Genomic DNA, 19783 nt, shown 5'->3' with positions numbered 1-19783 from the left:
GTGACACATACTTGTTTTGTCTTACACAAGTGTCATAATTGATAGTATGCCCAATTCATTGTCAAGACTATCACTATTAGGTGACTCTCTGTAACTTGACACTTTAGTCATATATGCATAATGTCTAGCTGAATACTCATTATATGTCAGCCTATCAATTGGTTTCTTGACTCTTTTAGACCTTCTTAGTTGTGGTTCATATTATGCCTGCCTCTCATGAGGTGGCACATACATGCTTTGTCTTACACCAAGTGTCATAACTAATGGTATGCCCAACTCATTGTCAAGACTATCACTACTACGTGACTTATATCTAGATGTAAGAGGGATAATTACATCATCAAACATCTTATCTTTGCAGTTAACTAATCTCCCCCTCATTGATGTATCTATGTCAATGGATGCAGAAACATGACTGCATACTCATCTTATCTAAGTACTAAAAGTAGAAGAACCATCACCTATAGGTCCACTCATGGTAGTACTAGCTAAAGGATAATTTTCATAATGAGTAGGGCTAGCTAATCCATTAGAAACCACTACATTTGGACTACCATTGTAATATTCCCTGCTTGTGGGGCATAGGAATCTCCCCCCCTAATTTTCAAGAGAAAATAATTAAAAAAAATTTATTACACCCCCTCTCAACATCGACAACTAGCGAAGGGAGAGAAAGACAGCATGAGGCTAGAAGGGAGGAAGGTGATGATGTGGCAGAGCTGAGAATGGAAATGGCGGGCTCGATCTTGTAGATGACATGAACAATGATGGGGGGGAAGGCACATGTGCGCCACCTCTCTCGCCCCTCCCTACTATCTCTTAATTTTCCTAGATGCATGGCGGCAACCGAAATTGGCTGCCTAGATAGGTGGTAAGAGGAGGATCCCTGTGTCATGCCCTCCCCAATAATAATCCCATTCCTATTATAAACCCCCACCCATTGTAAAGGCGTAGAGAGGTACCACCTCCTCCCCCCCTTGCTATCGTTTTGAGAGAGAGAGAGAGAGAGAGAGAGAGAGAGAGAGAAAGAGAGAGAGAGAGAGAGGGAGAGAGAGGGAGAGAAAGGGAGAGGTGAGGAGAGAGAGACAAAGAAGAAGAAGAAGAAGAAGAAGAAGACAGAGAGAGAGAGAGAGAGAGAGAGAGAAGACAGAGAGAAAGATGGAGAGACAGGGTGAGAGAGAGAAAGATAGAGGGAAAGAGGGGGTGACAGAGAGAAAGAGAGAGAACCCCCCAAGAAGGTTCTCTTTCTCTTCCCCTCCTTAGAGGGTGACCACATGCATTTTATCTTCTCTTTTTCCCCGAGCTCATCCCTTAAACCACAAGCCAATTTTCCCCAATTGGTCCTCTTCTCGAGCAAGTGGTTGCTAAAGTCTTATACAAGTTGCGTAAAAAAAAGGAGAAGACCAAGGATGGCCCCCAAGCGGAAAGTGTCATGCCCAACTGGCCATCCCTCAATGAGCAACGAAGCCTTATGCGAGGGCATCACTGCCTATCCAAAGGCTGTACCAGTCCTAAATAATGTATTTTCAAATTGATGAATGCTTTCTTTGATTCTTGCATGAGATGCATTAGACTCGTATTATGCTGCACGAGAATAGGATATTGAAAAGGATAAACTGCATCGCAAGTATTCGAAGGATTGAATTCCCCAAATGCATGTATCAAGAGAAGTTAATTGTATTTAGATGCTATGCGATGATTTCATAAAAAATAGATAAGGCTTTAAGCATTGTCAGCTTCTTGTCCTCACAATAGTAGGTGCATTTTCATCACTTCAAAGGTATATGTTGCAACTTGCATGCCTGATGGATTGCATGGCAAGAAACTAAGTCTAGAAAAGAATCATTTTCAAAGATGTAGACCTTTGCCCAAGCTCTTGTTAATAGCTCATGTTTGATAGATTGCAAATCTTGATGTTGTGCTTAGCTAGTACAAACAATGATCATAAGGATTAAAGACTAAGATGCCTTGGGTTTCGACCGATAACCACTACGTTTATCAATCCAAATTCGGGGATTGGGCTAGATACAAACAACAACTCCAGGACTAAAAGGTAAGTAGAGAGCTTAGCGGGTTACGAAAACTCGAGTCAAGGGAAAGACCGATGCTTTTGTACTTGTTGGGAAGAAGGCTGGGTTATCAATCAATGGAAGTGACTAGTAGAACTTACGTCTTGTATGGTGCATGGAACCTTAACATATCCCATAGCCAGAAGAAGGGTGTGTTAAGTAAACTTTACTTGGAATCGCTCCTGATCCCAAGGAGGAGAGAAAATACGCAATGGAAAGGTTATCGCGACCATTCCTGCAATGTTTGAAAAATGATACCATTGTTTTTGTTGATTTATCAAATAACGTCCTAATTTCTTTTGCATTAAACTGATTGTTGGGATGTGATTTAGATGATTATTCCAAGTTCTTATGTTTAATGGTAAATGCATGCCAGGGGTCAGTGATAACAAGTTGCCATGGGGAATAAAGGAATGTTTTGTTGGAAGATGATATTTGGTTAATTGCCTTGATTGTGCTTGATTCTTAATTGGATTAATTAAGAAAGGATATTTTCCATGGGTGGATCATCTCCAAGGTCACACCACACTTCAATCCAAGAGGGCACAAGTCAGTTCACGAGCCGAAGGTTGAATGGTGAAAAGGCCAACCACGGAAGTTGTGTCTCACTCCTAGGTCGCTTCGGGTCAGGTGGAGCTCCGAACACCTATTGTCTAGTCTAGAACGGATTTAAAGATTGTCATGAGCCCAACATCTATGACATTGGAAGATTCTATTCTAGATAATGGATGAAAATTATGGTGCCATGTGATTTGGACCGGGTACTTCTATTGGAGAGAAGGGGTACATAATTTCTCCTGTATGGGCACTAGACAAAGATTAACGCGAAGATAAGTTAAGGAATTTTTTTGAACTTGATTGTCAAAGAATTGCTTGCTCTGTATTTTTGTTTGTGCCATAAATTACATGAATGAACCCTGTTCCCTAAAACGGCTTAATTAAAGAAGCTGATTTTAAATGTCGCACATAAATGTTATAGGACCTAATTAGGAGACCAAAGCTATCAAGGGAAGTGGGTGGATGGAACCCTCGATGGGTGTGTCCTATGGCATGGTGGTCCCAGAGAACTGGGAGGCTTCTCACAAGGTTTTATTGATGTCCACCAACCCTTAGAAATTGTTAGGTTAGAACCCAATTCATGTCGTTTTAGGGGACGGAAATGGGACTATGCCCTACAGGTAGGGAGGTTGAGTGGCGCATCCCTCTCGTTTCCCATTCTCTTTGAACCAAGTGTGGCATGGGTCTGCTTTGGATTGGGTATCTTTGCATAAATTAGGATGTCCAGAACCTCAGACTAGAATGCTGTCAGGAGACATTGACCACTAGGGACTCAAGTTTTAGGTCGATCCTAGTGGGTTCATTGGCCTCAAACATTTTGTTGCGAGGTGGACTTGAGAAACCCTAGGAGACAAATCCCGTGACATTCCATCGGAGTGTTGGGTGGCATCTCTTAGACTTTTCTCTCGATGGACCGCTAAAAAAGTTATTGGATATTTGGGCACGTTACAACCATACCATGATGTCAACTCATTAAACACTACATTCCTACTAATCAAGGTCTCCCGAGTGAATGGATTATAACACTTATAGGCCTTTCTATCTTTTGCACAGCCAAGAAAAACACTCTTTATAGCTTTTGGATCTAACTTCTTTCTCTTTTCATTAGGTACATGTACGTAAGCAATGAAACAAAACTGTTTAAGGTGGCTGATGTTGGGCGTGTGCCCATACAATTTCTCATACGACGTTAAGTCATGAATTCTAGTTGTAGGTTTTCTATTCAATACATAAACAGTAGTGACAACTCTTTCAGCCCAATAAGCATTTGACAAGTTCTTTTCATTAAGCATTGCCCTGGTAGCTTCCATAAGTATACGATTCTTTCTCTTTGCCATACCATTCTACTATGGTATATAACGACATGTAAGCTGCTTTTTATGCCATATTTTGTCAAGTACCTATCAAACTCTCTAGAGACATATTCTCCACCTCCATCAAATCTCAGACATGAGATATAACATCCAAAATCATTTGTAGCATGTGTCTTAAAATCCTTGAATATATTAACCACCTCATCCTTGTGCTTTAGGATATATAGGCATGTATATATGTTGAAATCATCGATAAATAACACATAATACTTGGTAGCACCAAAAGATGGATTATGGGTAGGACCCTAGACATCCAAATGTATCAACTACAAAGGTCAAGAACTGTTTCTAACATGATGCATAAATGGAAACCTTGCTTATTTTCCAAACTGATAGCGGGAACAAACATGTCTTAGACCCGGGGAGTCCACCTTATAGAACATGTAAGATACCACGTGAGTTCAAAAGAAAGGGTATATTTATTATGTTGACTTATAGTTTTCTAAAAACAGAAGAGGCTTATAAATGGGTCATTTTACTCCAAAATTTTCAAAGTCACAATAGGAGGGCAATAGGAAGGGGGGGTATGCCTGGGATGTGTCTATTTGAGTGCCCAAAATAAAAGTCCCATCTCCTTTACCACCACTCTCTTTCTTGGTATACAAAGTGTTGATTTAATTTCAAATCACTAACCAGTTTGTTTGGGATATCCCTATTTCATAAGGAGCCTATGCCTATTTCAACATCTACTGGTAGCTATTAGTTTGTACCTTTCTCATTAAAACCAAAAATATATGGTCTATAAGGAAAAAACTAATGCTTTCTCTTTGTAGAATCCTCAATATCAACCCTCAAATAGTGGGAAAATAGCATTGTACCTTCCTTCCACAAAAAGACAAAATAAAAAGCTATGCCTACAAAATCCTATCATACAATTTTGTTGAGATAGGCCTCACTTTTACCAATGACTAGGTGCATTCTCTTCTAATCACCTTATCATCTACTATATGCCAAGACCACTTCTTCAACCTATGAGGATACACCCTCCTCCGTGATCTCTCTACAAGGATCAAATCGAATATTGAGACCCAATATCCTCCTCATAGCTAGACTTAGGAGGGGTACAATTACATCTCAAGCCCCCCTCAAGTCTTTGGGTCCTCCATTCATCTTTTGATCTTATGCATATGTGGAAGATCAAAAGTATGCTTGAGATATGAACTTCATGCTACTTAACCATAATTTTTAGAAGAATACAATATTTGAAAAGAAAAGCATTCATCAGACACTCTTATGTTAGGCAATCAAATATGGATGCCATGAAAAAATTTAGCTAGCTTGGTCATGCGCGTCATGAGTGTCATGAATGGTACACAATATGTAGGGTTCATTGGTTGAATTTCATCTTAAAGCACTCTCCTCACCCCTTTAATTGTTTTGCAAAGGGAAAAGGAGAGTGTGTGCATGTGTACTTTTGTAGAAATGTAATATTTTGTGAAAGCAAAGCTAGAGAGAGGGAGGGAGAGAGAGAGAGAGAGAGAGAGAGAGAGAGAGAGAGAGAGAGAGAGAGAGAGAGAGAGAGAGCATAAATATATGGTGAGCATGGCATAGAGAAAGGGTCAGCATAGTCTTATTAGGTCTACCTTCGCTCGAGCTAGTGTTGCAAAAAGGATCTAAGGTATCGTCACCATCATCACCCACATCAAATCATCATTCTTACTAGGAACATTTCTACAAGTCTTGGTAGAGAGCTGATCTTGCAATCTATAGCTCCCCGTTGCATTCAATAAAATCTCAAGAAGGCAAAGGCAGAGTCATTATGGATGTAGTAATTCAAAGATCCCAGCAGTGGTGGGAGTTGAGACAATTGCAACAGCAATGTAATTTTCCTCGATATATCTAATTACAATGCATTCAACCTTTTGCATATGATTAAGACGTATTCAACCTCTACAAAGCATGAAATCTTGTGAGCTCTCATAAAAACATGGCTTTTTCAACCTTTGCATCTGATTATGAAATATTTGACCTCTACAAAACATGAAATCTTGTGAGCTCTCATAGAAACATGGCTTTTCCTTTTGCCTCAGTGCAATCCCAGGCCAATGCAAGGTCTCTAGATTTCAAGCACAAAGCGACAATAAATGCTTATGGGTGGATTGCTGGTCCAATCTAACCTGGGGTTTGAAGAGCTATGAAAAATTGCATCTATGCTAGCACTTGAACTGAGTGAAGTGACGCCTCAAGAGGAGAAAGGAGCTACTTTTCCAGAGGAGATTGCTCATGTTGTGGGACTTTTGAAGGAATATGCAAAGAAAAATGATCTATTCAAGGGCACCAGTCTACATGAGGACATTCACAAATGAGGGTTTCTTGAAAGAAGCCCCTATGTTGCAAGCATTTTAATAACTATGTATGCTAAATGTAGGACAAGTGCTTAACAAAGGTACTAGACATGATAGATTCTCTTGGACTACACTGATTGATATACACAAAACGGCCACAGTTATAAAGCTCTAAAATACTTTGATAAGATGTGTCACAAAGGTCAGTTTCATGATTTAGTCACCCTTTACACATGCATTGAAAGCATGTAGTGGCGTACAAGCACTCAATAAGGAAAAAAAATTTCATGATGAGACTGCTAGATTAATATTTTTGGAGAAATATATTGTACATGGAAATGCCTTGGTGAAAATGTGTGCCAAGTGTGATATTTTGGAAAAATCACGAGTGTTGGATGAGCTTCCTATCCAAGTTGTAGTCACTTGGAATGCACTACCTTTAGGGTATCCATCGGCAAGGCAAAGAAGTAATGCAATGTTTCGATAAGATGTGACATGAGGGATACTCCCCCACTGTAGCCACCTTTACTTGGAGCACTTGACAAGGGCGAACAAATCTACCATCAAATTGTTAGATTGGTGTGGTTGGAAATGTTGTGCTTGGTAATGCTTTGGTGGCCCTAACTCTCTCTCTCCACAATAAATCACCCACTCTCCCTCTCTCTCTCTCTCTAAAGTTATTAAATGGAGATAAATAATAATTTACTCTCCCTCTTTACCTCCCCCATGTGTGCTATCTCTCTCTCTCTCTCTCTCTCTCTCTCTCTCTCTCTCCCCTCCCCCTCCCCTCCCCTCCGATGCATGCCCGTTCTCTGGTAGCAATAGTTCATTGCGTCGATGGCATGGCAACAGTAGTTCGTTGCGCTAATGGCATGGCAGCAATAGTTCATTGCATTGACGGCATAGTAGCAGCAATTTGTTGTACTAATGGCATGGCAGAAACATTTCATTGTGTTAATGGCACGAAGGCTGTAGGGTTGTGGATTGGCTCTCCACCATCGATTTCTAGCGGGTGTTGTTGGTGCTTGTGAATCCTTGGTTGAGGGAGCCATCAAGTTGGAGGGCATGCCTCTCTTTAGTGTGGATGGTCCACGACGGTGCCTCTCATCCAGCCTACTAATGGACATCGCCCCCACAGTGTCTCTTGACAGTGCCCCCACAGTGCCTCTCATCCTACGCCTACTTGTGGACCCTTGGTTCATTCAGGGAGCCATCTAGTTGCAATCTACATCTTTTCTCTACGGATTGTGCCCCCATGGTGCCTCTCATCCAATCTAGCTACCTACTTGTGAACTATTGGCAGAGGGAGCCATCGACTTGTAGCTTATATTGTGTCTCAACGCGGATGATGCCTCTCATCCTGCCCAGCTCCATCAACAACTTGCTCATCACAAGGTAAAATGTTTCTATTTTTCCTTGAATCAAATCATAGAAGGAGAACATTACCACTTTGCTTTTCAACATGTCCACCTGGATCTACAAACTTCATGGTAACTTACCCTAGTAGCTTCTCCTCACCTCTAACATTTAAATTGAATTGGCAAGATTGCATAACCCGTCCTAGTAGCTTACGGTAGTAGCTTCTCCTCACTTTGAGTATGATTCCTTCACTTGGGATAACCTGGGAATGGTCTGCCACCCCTTGTGAGAGCCACACATAGATAGATTTAGCTTATAATTATACCTTTGTGACTATTCAATGTCTTTGTTAGGGTTGCAAAGCCTTAGACGGGGAACATACATGATTATGTACATGTTTAGGAAGGGCTCGTGTGTTTGTAGCAGTCTATGTGTTTGTAGTAGCATTAAGTAGGCTATGCATTCACTCAAAAGTAATGTATAATAAATTTCTTGACACATGATCTAGACACATCACTCCAAGGTGCTTAAGAAGGAGACACATCATCTAGACAATGTATCAGAAGAGGAGCAACTGGATGTAGAACTTGAATCAGTTCATAGCGAGCTACACAAAGTATGTTAATGATTTGTGTTAAAGGCCATACATGCACCTTGCAACTTTCACTATACAGGTATGACTACACATGATTTCATTGTGCTTTGTTCAAACACTCTGGTTACTATATGTGTGATTGGCTAGGAAAGAGTTAGCAAGAACACACAGGGAGCTACTTGGAAAGATTTTTAGGTGTAAAGAAAAAACATGAAGAGCATCATGACATGCTAGAAGGTACACATTTTTGACATTTCATTGTAAGACATAGTTAAGTACATAAGGGTTGTAGAAACATGGGTTTTGTGAGGCTTTTGTCTTGTAGGACATAGAGCTTTGGATGCTAAGAATGAAGTTGATGATTAGTATAGCAAGCTTGGATCTATAAAAATGCTATAGCTAGTGGAAAACTCATTCTATGCTTATGTGTTTTTCCACATCACTAATGCCCGCACCCAAAAGAAGCCTATGGAAAAGTTTGAGATTGCAAATGCTTGCATTCTTAGTACAACTCCAAATCAACAAAAGTAGCTAAAGCCTGAAACTGAATTAAGTAATACCCACAACCAAAACAAGCCCATGGTAAAAGATAATTGTTGGTGATATTCAACCTTGCTAATAGCATTTCGGTCTTCAATCCATATTTGTAAGCTATCTCAAAGATGTGGTTATGGATTCTTTGGCCCTTCTTGTTTCAGAGGGGGATTTTAAGGATCATGAGGAGGTTCTTTAGGGATTATAGTGTCCTTTCTTTCATGTGGTGATCTCTTTTCTTTGTCATCAAGCTACCATCCCCTATTTCTTGCATGCCTATCCCATGGCCTTTGGTTGCTCTTTTTTGGTAGGTTATGATGCCTTTAATATCCTTGCTATTGTCTCGCAGTTGGTTCATAGGCTTGTCTCACCCATTCTTGATTGGGCATCCCTTAGGTAATCCATTTGAGGCTTGTGTACTCCCCTTAGTCTATGGTGACCTCTCTTTCAATCAAATTTTCATCTAGAGAGGGCATCCTACTCCTAGGTTGGCATTCTTCATTGGTGGACTTCATTGGTAGTGACACTCTGCTTGCCACTCTTATATCAATTCTATTATGTCCTTGGATATCTGGATGGGTGTTAGTAGAATTGGTCACAATAGCCATGTGAATGCACTGAGGGCACTTTGGGGTTATGGCACCCAAGTCTTATTTATAGGACTCAAGGACCTATTGTGCACATCCATTGCGTGATCATCCTCTTGGACTCTTGGCCCATTGGCCAATGCATTTGTACACTATCATGGCATGGGTTGATGGTATGGGATGCCAACCCTTGGGATGTGGTCGTGGCCTGGAGTGTTGCTAGCTCCTAGGCTTGGGGGTGAGCTTGTTTGGCCTTACTGTTGGGAGATAAGTCTAATGTCCAGTCCCTTTTGTGTTGAGTTTAGTGTACATCGTGTTTTGCCCTTGTTGGTCTTTGTTTTTCTCTTCATGTTTTTCTCTTTTCCCTTTCCGCTCTTCATTTTTCTCTTTTTTCTTTTTACTTTGCTCTTTTGATACTTCCTCCATGATATGTTCAAGTCAGCCCTTGGCCGGAGGCGTAGAATTCTTGTTAGATCAAAGTACAGTTGTTTTACGTAGCACACAAAATTTTCTTGGAAGGGTTTTGTCAAGGTTGATCGGCAAATAGAGTTGAAGTAGATGAAATCAAAATATTAAAACGTTTGGATCTCGAATATGTATTCTAGTTAGATTCTTCTCTCTAGAGTATACATCTAGTTTCTTTATGAGAAAAAACGAAAATAGTGAAAAGCAGTAGAAAAGCAAAAGCCAAAAGCTGAAAGCAAAAAGCCTAATGTGTGTGAGTGTGGATAGAAAACTATATAAGAAGAGGAGATTGAAGAGTTAAGGGCCTTCCCCCTTCATTACAATTGTATTTTGTGAGAGAGGAGAGTGGAGGGTCGCATGCTAGAGTGAGCTCTTGTCATGCCAATTTGGAAGTTGGAGCTTTTGGGTGTCAAAGCGTCGAGCATCGGCTCAAGGTTATTAAGGTACGGGAATATATTTCACTTGGTTTATTTTCAAATTATTGGTATTTTTGTTGTATTGTATTTGTGTGATGCTCTACCCACATTCGGGTTTTTAGTTGTTTTGAGCTTCAAGAGGCATTGTGTTTTGTCTTGTTTTTATATGTGGCTTGTGGTGTATTATCGAATATTTGAAATTTTTAAGTGTTGTTGTGCATTCGACAAAGTCAATTACCCCAACCAGCACTCCTTAACATCTCGTTATCGAATTGTGAGTGAGGCTTACTCTTGATCACTGCTCGCATAACATCTCTTTTTTGGTGCCCCCGCTGAGGAGTGTCGAAATTGACATTGTTGTTATTTTGAATGTGAGTTTGGTCGATGGTCTGAGCAGTAGTAAGAAGGCACAGCTGGGAAAACAGAATATGAGCATATTCGTTAGAGCAGTGCAGGCATTAATACTCAGGCACATGCTTTGGACAGTAGTGTCATTCTTGCTTCTGAGGATCAATATAGCTACATTCCACCAGTTTATACTAGCCGAAGCATTGGTAATAAATAGCAAATGTGATCAATTTTGACAATGGTGATGCCTTGTAACGTGTCCCCTAGTGTCATCCAAGACACGTCTTAGCAGTCCATCGGAAAGGATGTCTAGAAAGCTCCGCCCGGCACTCCCGTGGAATGTTACGGGTTTTGCGATCTAGGTTTTTCCGCGTCTGCCACGTAGCGGAAGTATCCTGGCCGTTCCCACTTAGGATCGATCGGAATTAGGGTTTTCCTGATGGGTCATCAGCTAACAGCAACTAGCGTGAGACCCGAGTGAACTACTTTACGCAGAAACGCCAGGTCCGAAGCGGATTCACACTGCACTTGGTTCAAGGAGAATGGGAAACGAGAGGGATGCAAAGCTCAACCTCTCTACCATAAGGCATAGTCCCATTCCGTTCCCCTAAAACAGCGTAAATCAGGTAAGACGTAACTTTAGGTCATCGTTCTCATTATTCGTTTTGATGATGATGATCATTCCGCTGTTCTTCGAAATTTTTGAGAAAAGTTCCCGGCTAACCGGGACCACCCAACCGTAGGACGGACCCATGGCCCATCCTCCGCACTTTCCTTGGTTTGTTTTAGTTATGTAATTATCTAACACATTAATTTGACATATAACAATCAGCTTCTTTAATTAACCTTGTTAAGCACTGGTTCCTTCACGTAATCTTATCACGTGACATAGAAAAACAACATCAATCAAGTTCTTTTAACATTTCATCATTTTATCTTTGAAATACAAGGAGTTCCGCCCGTAGGCTTGTCCATAATCTGCCCGAAGGCTAACCAGTAATCTCCAGGGATCACTACTCCAAGCTTCCGCCCGTCAACTAGTATGCGGGCCTCGAGATCCAATCCCGAGTCACGTTAGCCTCTTGTGCAGGACCCGAAAGGCGAGGGATTTATGGCCAGAGCCCCCCCTGGCACCCAAGCATCCTCCTACTCCAAGTTGAGCTTAACGGAGAGACCTCTTACGGTGGGTTCGGTCCACATTCCCGGCGCGGTCAACAACCCCCTTGGTTAGGGTCAGGCAGGCAGTCGGGGGTAACTGAAGCTGCCTCTCCCTTCAGGCCTTTAACCTGAAGTATAGGTACTCATTTAATTTGTAATTTATATTTCAAACAAAGCTCTAAAATATCTAGCAAGCACAAACATTTCCGTTAATCAACCGAGTTGTTTGGCAAATTGCTAAGGAAGTGTTCTTTCCTTTTTGAGTGTATCAGCACTCGTTCCCAAGGTGTCTTGTAAATTGGCAAGATCCTTTTACATTCCGGTGTTAGGGCATACCCAACTTGGTTAACCCTAAAGTGCTTTAGATATGCTAGTTTCCGGTTTACAACTTTCCTTTTTTAGAAGGATATCCAAAAATACGTCTTTTTGCAAGATAACTTGCGTAAGGATCTGTTGTCCTTGATGAGGGTTTTTCCCCTTTCTCCTTGTGAATCAATCACAAGACTAAATGATTTCATACATGTTGCGCAAGTCCTGCGATGGAATAATCTGTTTAGATTCTTTAAGCTGACGTATGTCAGGCCTAGGGTTTCTTCTTTTAAGAACCTTAGGGACAAACCCTAGTTTCTTATCTTTATGAATTTATTGTCCCTACGGTAAGGAAAGTAGCCAAGTGTTTAGGGTATGAATGTTTCTATGTTTAGATTGGTTCAGTTATCTTTTGGAAGGTAATATTAATCGTCTTGCCACGGTTTTACTATCCTTGTGACAATTTACTTTCCCAATCAATACAGTTTAATTTGGCATATAGCATAATGCCAAGGTGATACAAAGAGCGACAATACTCCTTGGGACAAAAAGGCCTAGCTGTGAAATTGGTGTATACACACTTTATTAGTCCCGAAGTCCTCAAATAGCAAGGGAAAAGTGTTAATAGAGTGTCATCCAACGATCCCCCATTACATTTTCTTTCCAAATGAGTTCGTATATCTAATTTTTATACTTGTTAATTCCTAACATTTAACTTCCATTTTCCTTAAAGATGAACTCATGCCAAATAACAGCAATTGCCTTGCTAAGATGTGCAACTAGCAAAGATAACTCCCTAGTAATTTGAGCATCAAAAGAAACCTTTCATGAATTTAGCCATGTACCATGATTCGTTGTGAAAGGAATAAGACTAATGGTGCAAGATATAATTTCTACACCTTAGGATTTAACTAAAATATATTACTATAGTAAATGGATAATCTTGCTCGTAATTTGTAATGCTTGATGCAATTTGAAGAAAGCTAAGTTCTATACATTGTCATTCCTAAGCTAAATTCCTTCGTTACAAATAACTCGAACAAATATATCCTATCCTTAACATTTTTCCTTTGCATGATCGACTTAAAACCGAATTAAAGCCAAGAGAAAAAACCTGGTTTTGGGGTGAGATATCTACATGGATACCGAGAGATGACCCTCCCGCAGCTACACCTTGGACTTTCTTAGGCGGCATCGTAGATGTAGTCTTTACGTCGTGGAAGTAGCTTTACAATTCCTTTTGAAATTCCACCATGGCTCCCTTTTGCAATAACTTGCACCATCTGTCGAAAGTAGTTTTAGAAGGCTTCCTCCTTGAAGTAGGGAATTCGGAAGGGGGTGATTCACAATCTTTTGCGGATAAGACCCATTAAAGCCATAGGAGGGGCTTAATGGCCTTGTAAAACTCGCACAAACAAGGAATAAAATAAAATAAAAGTGTGGAATCCCTTACGAGGGTTTTTGAGTGGGGAAGGGAGGTGTTAAAAAGATCCTCAACACTCTTTTTCCTTTTACGAGTGAAAACAAAAAAAACAAAGCCCCAAGGGTATTTTGCATGGAGAAAGGAAAGGGCTAAGGGGGGGGCCTTAGGGGGGATTTGAGATACGGGGGAGGGGAAATAAGGCCCTTTTAGGGAGAACTTACAACAAAAAAAAAAGCTATAGGGAAAAAGCTTTTGAGGGGTTGGAAAAAGGGGCCTAGGGGTTTAAAACATGGGGGAAAAAGTAGCTTTAAAGACTATAGGTAAGGGCCTAAGGACCCTTAGGGAAAATTTCGAGGGAGGGGGGTTTCAAGAGCACAAAGGAAGGGGGTTAAAAGAAATTTCAAAACACGGGGGAGGGGGTTTCAAGACCCACAGGAAGGGGGGCTTGGAAGGTTTTAAGACACAGGGGGGGAATAGTAAGACCTTTAAGGTCTGAGTTCTTTTTTTTTGGGGGGGGAAAGGGGGCTTAAAGATCCCCCCCTTAGAAGCTTCCAAGAAGCTTCTTGGAAGCTTTTGAATGCACGTGGCATGTGGAGGACGATGGAATCCCTGACGGCTCTTTGTGGACTGGTTGACGATGGCAGCGGTAGTCTCAGGATGTAGGCGGCAGCAGCCTTCCGTCCTTCTCCCTCAGCTCGGTGATATGGTGGCACTCTCCTCACGGCAGGGTTGTCTCCTTCGGCCTCTTCTCTCATGGCTCAACCTCCTTTCTCCAGCGGCCCCCCCTCGTTTAAATAGTGGAGGGGAGGGGGATCTTTCCTCCCGGTGTGTCATCATGCATGGTCCCCCTCCCTCCATAAGGCTCCACCAAGGAGCTTAATAGCTCCTTCTATTCCCCTCCCCCTCCAGCTCGTCAATTGGCTGGAGGGATAAGGGGGGAATTTAAATTTTTTTTCCATAAATCCAATTCATTTTTTTTTAAACACGGAATATTACATGCCTGATGAGCTCTAGTCTCAGCAGATCCCATATTGATCAGGTATACAACATGAACATACAATGTATGAGTTGCCTCATCCTTATCATGAATTATAAAAATGTATGGGCACATCAACGAAGTTTCAAGGGTTGCTAAGTACTTTTTGTTTGTGTCATTGTTTTGTTGAGTTTTAAGGAGGAGGAAATTTGAGTTGGCTTTGTCTTCATAATTTTCAAACATTACGCCTTGGGCCATATGATTTTGGTAAGGATTTTTGCTTTCTCACACAACTTTGGCAAGGTCTTTTGTAAATCGGAGCCAAATTTGGGACAAACAAACCTCTCTTTCCCTAAATATTGCATCCAATATCCCCCTAGCTTTGATCAACATATGTCATTTTACAAAATAAGTAATATGCAAATCAAAGAGGATGAGCAGGCCTTACCCTAAGCTTATTTGTGCCTATATAGATGTTTCGAATATAATTTTAAAACATCTTCTTTTTTTTCTCAAAACTCTCAAAAACGCTAAAATTTCTACCTTATAACTCGAAACTATATTTTCCCATGAGGATTTTTGTTCCTTTTGCATAAATGTTCTATTTCTATCAATCAAAGTTTGCTTAAACACAAGGGCTCTAGATATATCTCGAACTCTTAGAATCTCTTCATGAGATTTTCCTCTCTCAAAAAAGAAAAACCTTCCTTAGATTTGTCCCATTCATCTCATTTAATGCATAGGTAGCATTATCAAAAACAAACCTAATTACCACATATGGACCAAACCACTGCTTTGCCATCCTCGACTAGCACTATTCTGATTTTTCAAGCTATTGTCATAAACTAGCACCCAATTCCCTTCTTGTATAGCTTGTGGTCGAAGTCCGTGTCACTTGTCAAAACTCTCACAACAAGAGAAAGGCCCTATAGATGCGCACTGTATACGCAAAATAGCGGGCGTGTTTATCAGCACGTCTATTGGCGCTAGTATATAGACGCGAAAAACATGTCTATATACCCGTGTTTTTAAACGCGCTTATAGATGCAAAAATAAATGCACAGATTTTTCATTTCTCATAAAGTCCCTAAATATGATCAAACATCTTAACAGCTAGTATTTTTTAGAATACATGACCAACTTTACTTCTTTGTGGTCTAATATAGCTTACCCAATTGTACTTCTTTGTACATCTTGGTGCATTGTTCTTTGGATATGCGCATTCAATTCTAATACTATAACACAACAAACGTTATATGTATCACAAAATTAAATGGCTCTTAATTGATATTTTAGTTGTTTCTGAGTATTACAAATATACATCCAATCATTCAAAGCTAATTATATGCTACAATGAATGATCAATCTCATCTTCAATGAGATTGACCCTTACTAGACTATCTACCTCTAGGTCTATGTTACCAATAGAGAATGAAACAAATAAGTCTATCCCACTGTCAGATGTATTGCGATGCTCAATTTCTTCATCATCATCTGCAACCATATTATTATCCTCTTCTGCACTTCCTTGAGCATCCTCGCGGGGATCATCTTTCACTGCATCATGTATATCATCGATCATGGCATCATCATGTACATTATCATTGATTGTTGGATTGTCATCAACTATCTCTATGTTGGTAGTATTGCCATATATTGGTGTTGAACGATTAGATATGGGGATGATGTGCCACCATCGATTATTGTTTACCATTGGGTGATACATAACTTGCATTTAAAAAATAAAAAGTAAGCAACTTAGATATTTATTGTATTTTGAGAATGTATCAAGAAGTAATATATATGAAAATAAATAGCTTCTAATATACCTACTTGCATTGTTGAGGTAGTACTAATGTGCCATTCTTGGCTTGGTGAAATTTTGTAGAGTCAATCACTACAAAACCACTTGGATGACGTCTAATTGTACAATGCTCACCCATTGTTACTACTTCTTTAAACCACTTCACATCTAGTACATATATAAAAAATCACCTAAAGTCAAGCTTCAAAATATCTTGGATCAAGCCACAATAACCTTCCATGGTGCCATTGGTATCCTGGAAGTTTGCAAGGATACCACAATCCTGGGTATTTCTCTTATCATCTATACGTTGAGTTCAAAAATTTGCCTTCACACCAAATAGCATTGAACAATGTGCACTAATAGTACATTGTTGAGATCATATTAATGATTTAGTTAAAGATAAAACATGTGAAATTATTATATCATATATAACTAAAGATCATTTAATTATAAGTATGTCTCACCTTTGATAAGCAACCTCATGCGTATTCCCACTCCTCTCGCGATATATCCATCGCCTTCTCTTTTTCCATCTTCTCCATTTCTTCATGTAGCCAGTCTATATCAATATGACATGAAAGCGCACTTAAATGTTCTAGATATGGGACATTATGTCCATGTCTAGCAAGAAATGCTTGCCTTTCACTTATTCTTCTTGCCCTTGCTTCTTTATATAGTGTCACCTATTTTCTCATTACTTTGCTGTTAAGCGCACAAAATACATTTAACTTACGAAGTTCCTCTTTCATTAGCACTTTGCTCCGTGAGGTATTATAGAGGTCATCCTTAAATCTTCATCATCTTTCCATAGTCGTGGTAAAGAGAGGTCCACTTTAGTAAGATATTCAGAGATTTGTACAAGGGATGATTGCACTAACCAACCCTTAGCCATGCTTTCCTCGGGCCGTGCATTTTGCTTTACAAAATATTTTAGGGTTTTTATAAAGCGCTCTAGAAAAAAAATCCACCTTGCATGAACTACCCCACAAATTGCGATCTCATTATTTAGATGTACGAGTAAGTGTACTTTAGTCAAAATGGAGTGAGGAAAAGTTTCCTCCACCAAACAAACCACCTCAATGGACAATACTCGAGCCTCTTGCAACGTATTTGGATCGATTTTCTTCAAACTCACAAATCTACCAACATGCAATTGAGAATGATGATTAGTTTTGTCCATAAATTCAAGCAGGTTTACTATGTGATATATGTAATATGTAAACTAAAAAATAAGTATAATGTATACATACCTCGCGAGCTCACCCATCTTGTAAATGATATCACACACATCTTTCAAAACACAATGGGATATGCTAGTAGGAAGGATGAACTGTATGTAAATATTCATACATTGTTAATTTTTCTATATAGTTACTCCACTAATTAATATATTTATGGCTATGAAAATCCTTACCTGAACCATTTTGTGCCAATCGTGAGACTTCAAACCGGATAGTTGCTCCACACCTCTTTTCTTTTTCTTTTCAAACCAGATAGTTGTTTTTCCTTTAGTGGGGGGTGCATATTTGGGGTGGTCAATAGGAAGAAAACGATGATGATTGTCATAGATAACCTTCTTCAAGCGTGTTAGTCTAGAAGAAACCAAAGAGGGACCGCAAATTGGACATGCATGATATCCTGCTGTAGTTAAATCTGTAGAAACAAGTGGATTAATGATGACATATATTTGATTAAGGGTAAGAATGAATAAAATAGAGTACGCAACTACTTGAACACTCTCCATAGCCTGAAAAGTCATGCATGGTCCACAACAACATACCCTTTAAAGTGAATCTCTAGAGGACAATGATGCACTCACATCTTGCACCTCAATATCTCTCCATAGAATTTCTAGCTCCTCGATCAAAGGCTCTAAGTAAACGTCCATGTTTTTTACTTTGTGTTTTCTAAGGGACAATATTACATATCTTTTTTTTACTGCCATGGATGGAGGGATATTATAGTTCACCAATACCATTGGCCATACACTATATGAGGTGCTTTTGATGCCAAATGGATTTATTCCATCTAATCCTAGAACAAATCTCAAATTTCTGGGCTCTTCTTTGAAAGTAGGCCACAAATTGTCTACTTGTTGCCAAGCTGGTGTGTCTGAAGGAATTTCCCACTTTCCATCACTTGAATGGTGACTAGCATGCCAAGACATGAGTCACAATAGTTTCATACTTAAAAATAAGTTGAATACGTGGAATAATAGGAAAATGTCACAAAACCTTACGAGGCACATCCATTGATTTCATCTCCTGGTTATATCTTGGTTCACCACAAATAGGACACTGTCGTACAGATGCATGATCCCCACGAAACAAGATGCAATCATTGACACATGCATGGATTTTAACGTAATCGAGACCTCCAAGAGATGTCAAGAAATGCCTTGCTTTCTCCCTTCTAGTTGGTAATTTATTTCCATTTGGAAGCATTTGTGATAATAACTTGCATATATTGTGCAAACAGAGTTAACAAATTACAAATATTGTCTAGAAGCATTTATGAATTAATATCAAATGATACATACTTCAATAATGCATTCAAGCTAGCATTACTCCATCCATAAATGGTTTGTAAGTTCAGTATCTCGAGAATTGCACGTAGAACAGAGTATGTGCAACCTTCCTACAATGGAGTTTTTGACGCTATGTGTAGTGGGTCATATGTCTCTCTAGTGGCGCCCTCCCCCTGAATCTCATGGGAAAATAAATTGTGCACCATGTTGTCCAAAATCTCTTCCTCCAAAACTTCATGGGGCATTTGAAGAGGGCTGTTATCGTCGTCATCAGTCTCTACTCTTCTTGAGGACTCTGCCTCCTCGCGTTGATGCTTCGCAGCCTCTCGACACCTTGGAGGGACCATTTGAGGATGTGGTACCGTATCCTGCTCAATTAAAAAAAAGGAGGTTTTGTTTAATAGTGAAGACGCAACATAGACCAATAATATTTGTGCAACTAAAGTAGTAAAAATTACTGGGTTTTTTTCTTGGTCCCACTCTCCGTACATGAGGTTTGACATTATGATTCGACGTGCTCGAGAAAAACATCCTCGACAACGATCACACGTACATTTGATTTTCCATCATAGCCAAGCGTCTTGATTGTGAAGACGCAATGTCTCGTCCTCACTAGAGGATGTACAGTTTGTTGACTCAGCATGTCCCATACTAGTAGAAGATGACGACATAATTACACCTGAATCATAAGAACATATATGATTTCATTTGGCATATATGTCATATTCCCTAAATATTTTGATACTTACAACATGGAGACAAACATTTTGATATTGAAAGACTAGGAAAGTCATGTTGATCCAAAAAAACCCATAAACTAGCATTTTCATAAGTTTAATTGTAATCACATCTATCAGCATGTGTAATATCTTTTATCTGCACATATAGATGCGCAATTACACGCACTTACAGAGTGCCACGTGAATATAATTTTTTTAATAAAAAAGTTGTGGATTTCTTTTCAAACCAATGCTTTTGTGCGTTTTTTGCACAT

The sequence above is a fragment of the Lygodium microphyllum genome, chromosome 5 (genome assembly GCF_053477565.2).
Source record: "Lygodium microphyllum isolate KBCC chromosome 5, Lygodium_microphyllum_v1.1.10, whole genome shotgun sequence".
NCBI classification, from domain to species: Eukaryota; Viridiplantae; Streptophyta; class Polypodiopsida; order Schizaeales; family Lygodiaceae; genus Lygodium; species Lygodium microphyllum.
The sequence above is the reverse complement of the archived record's forward strand: the minus strand, read 5'-3'. Positions refer to the sequence as shown.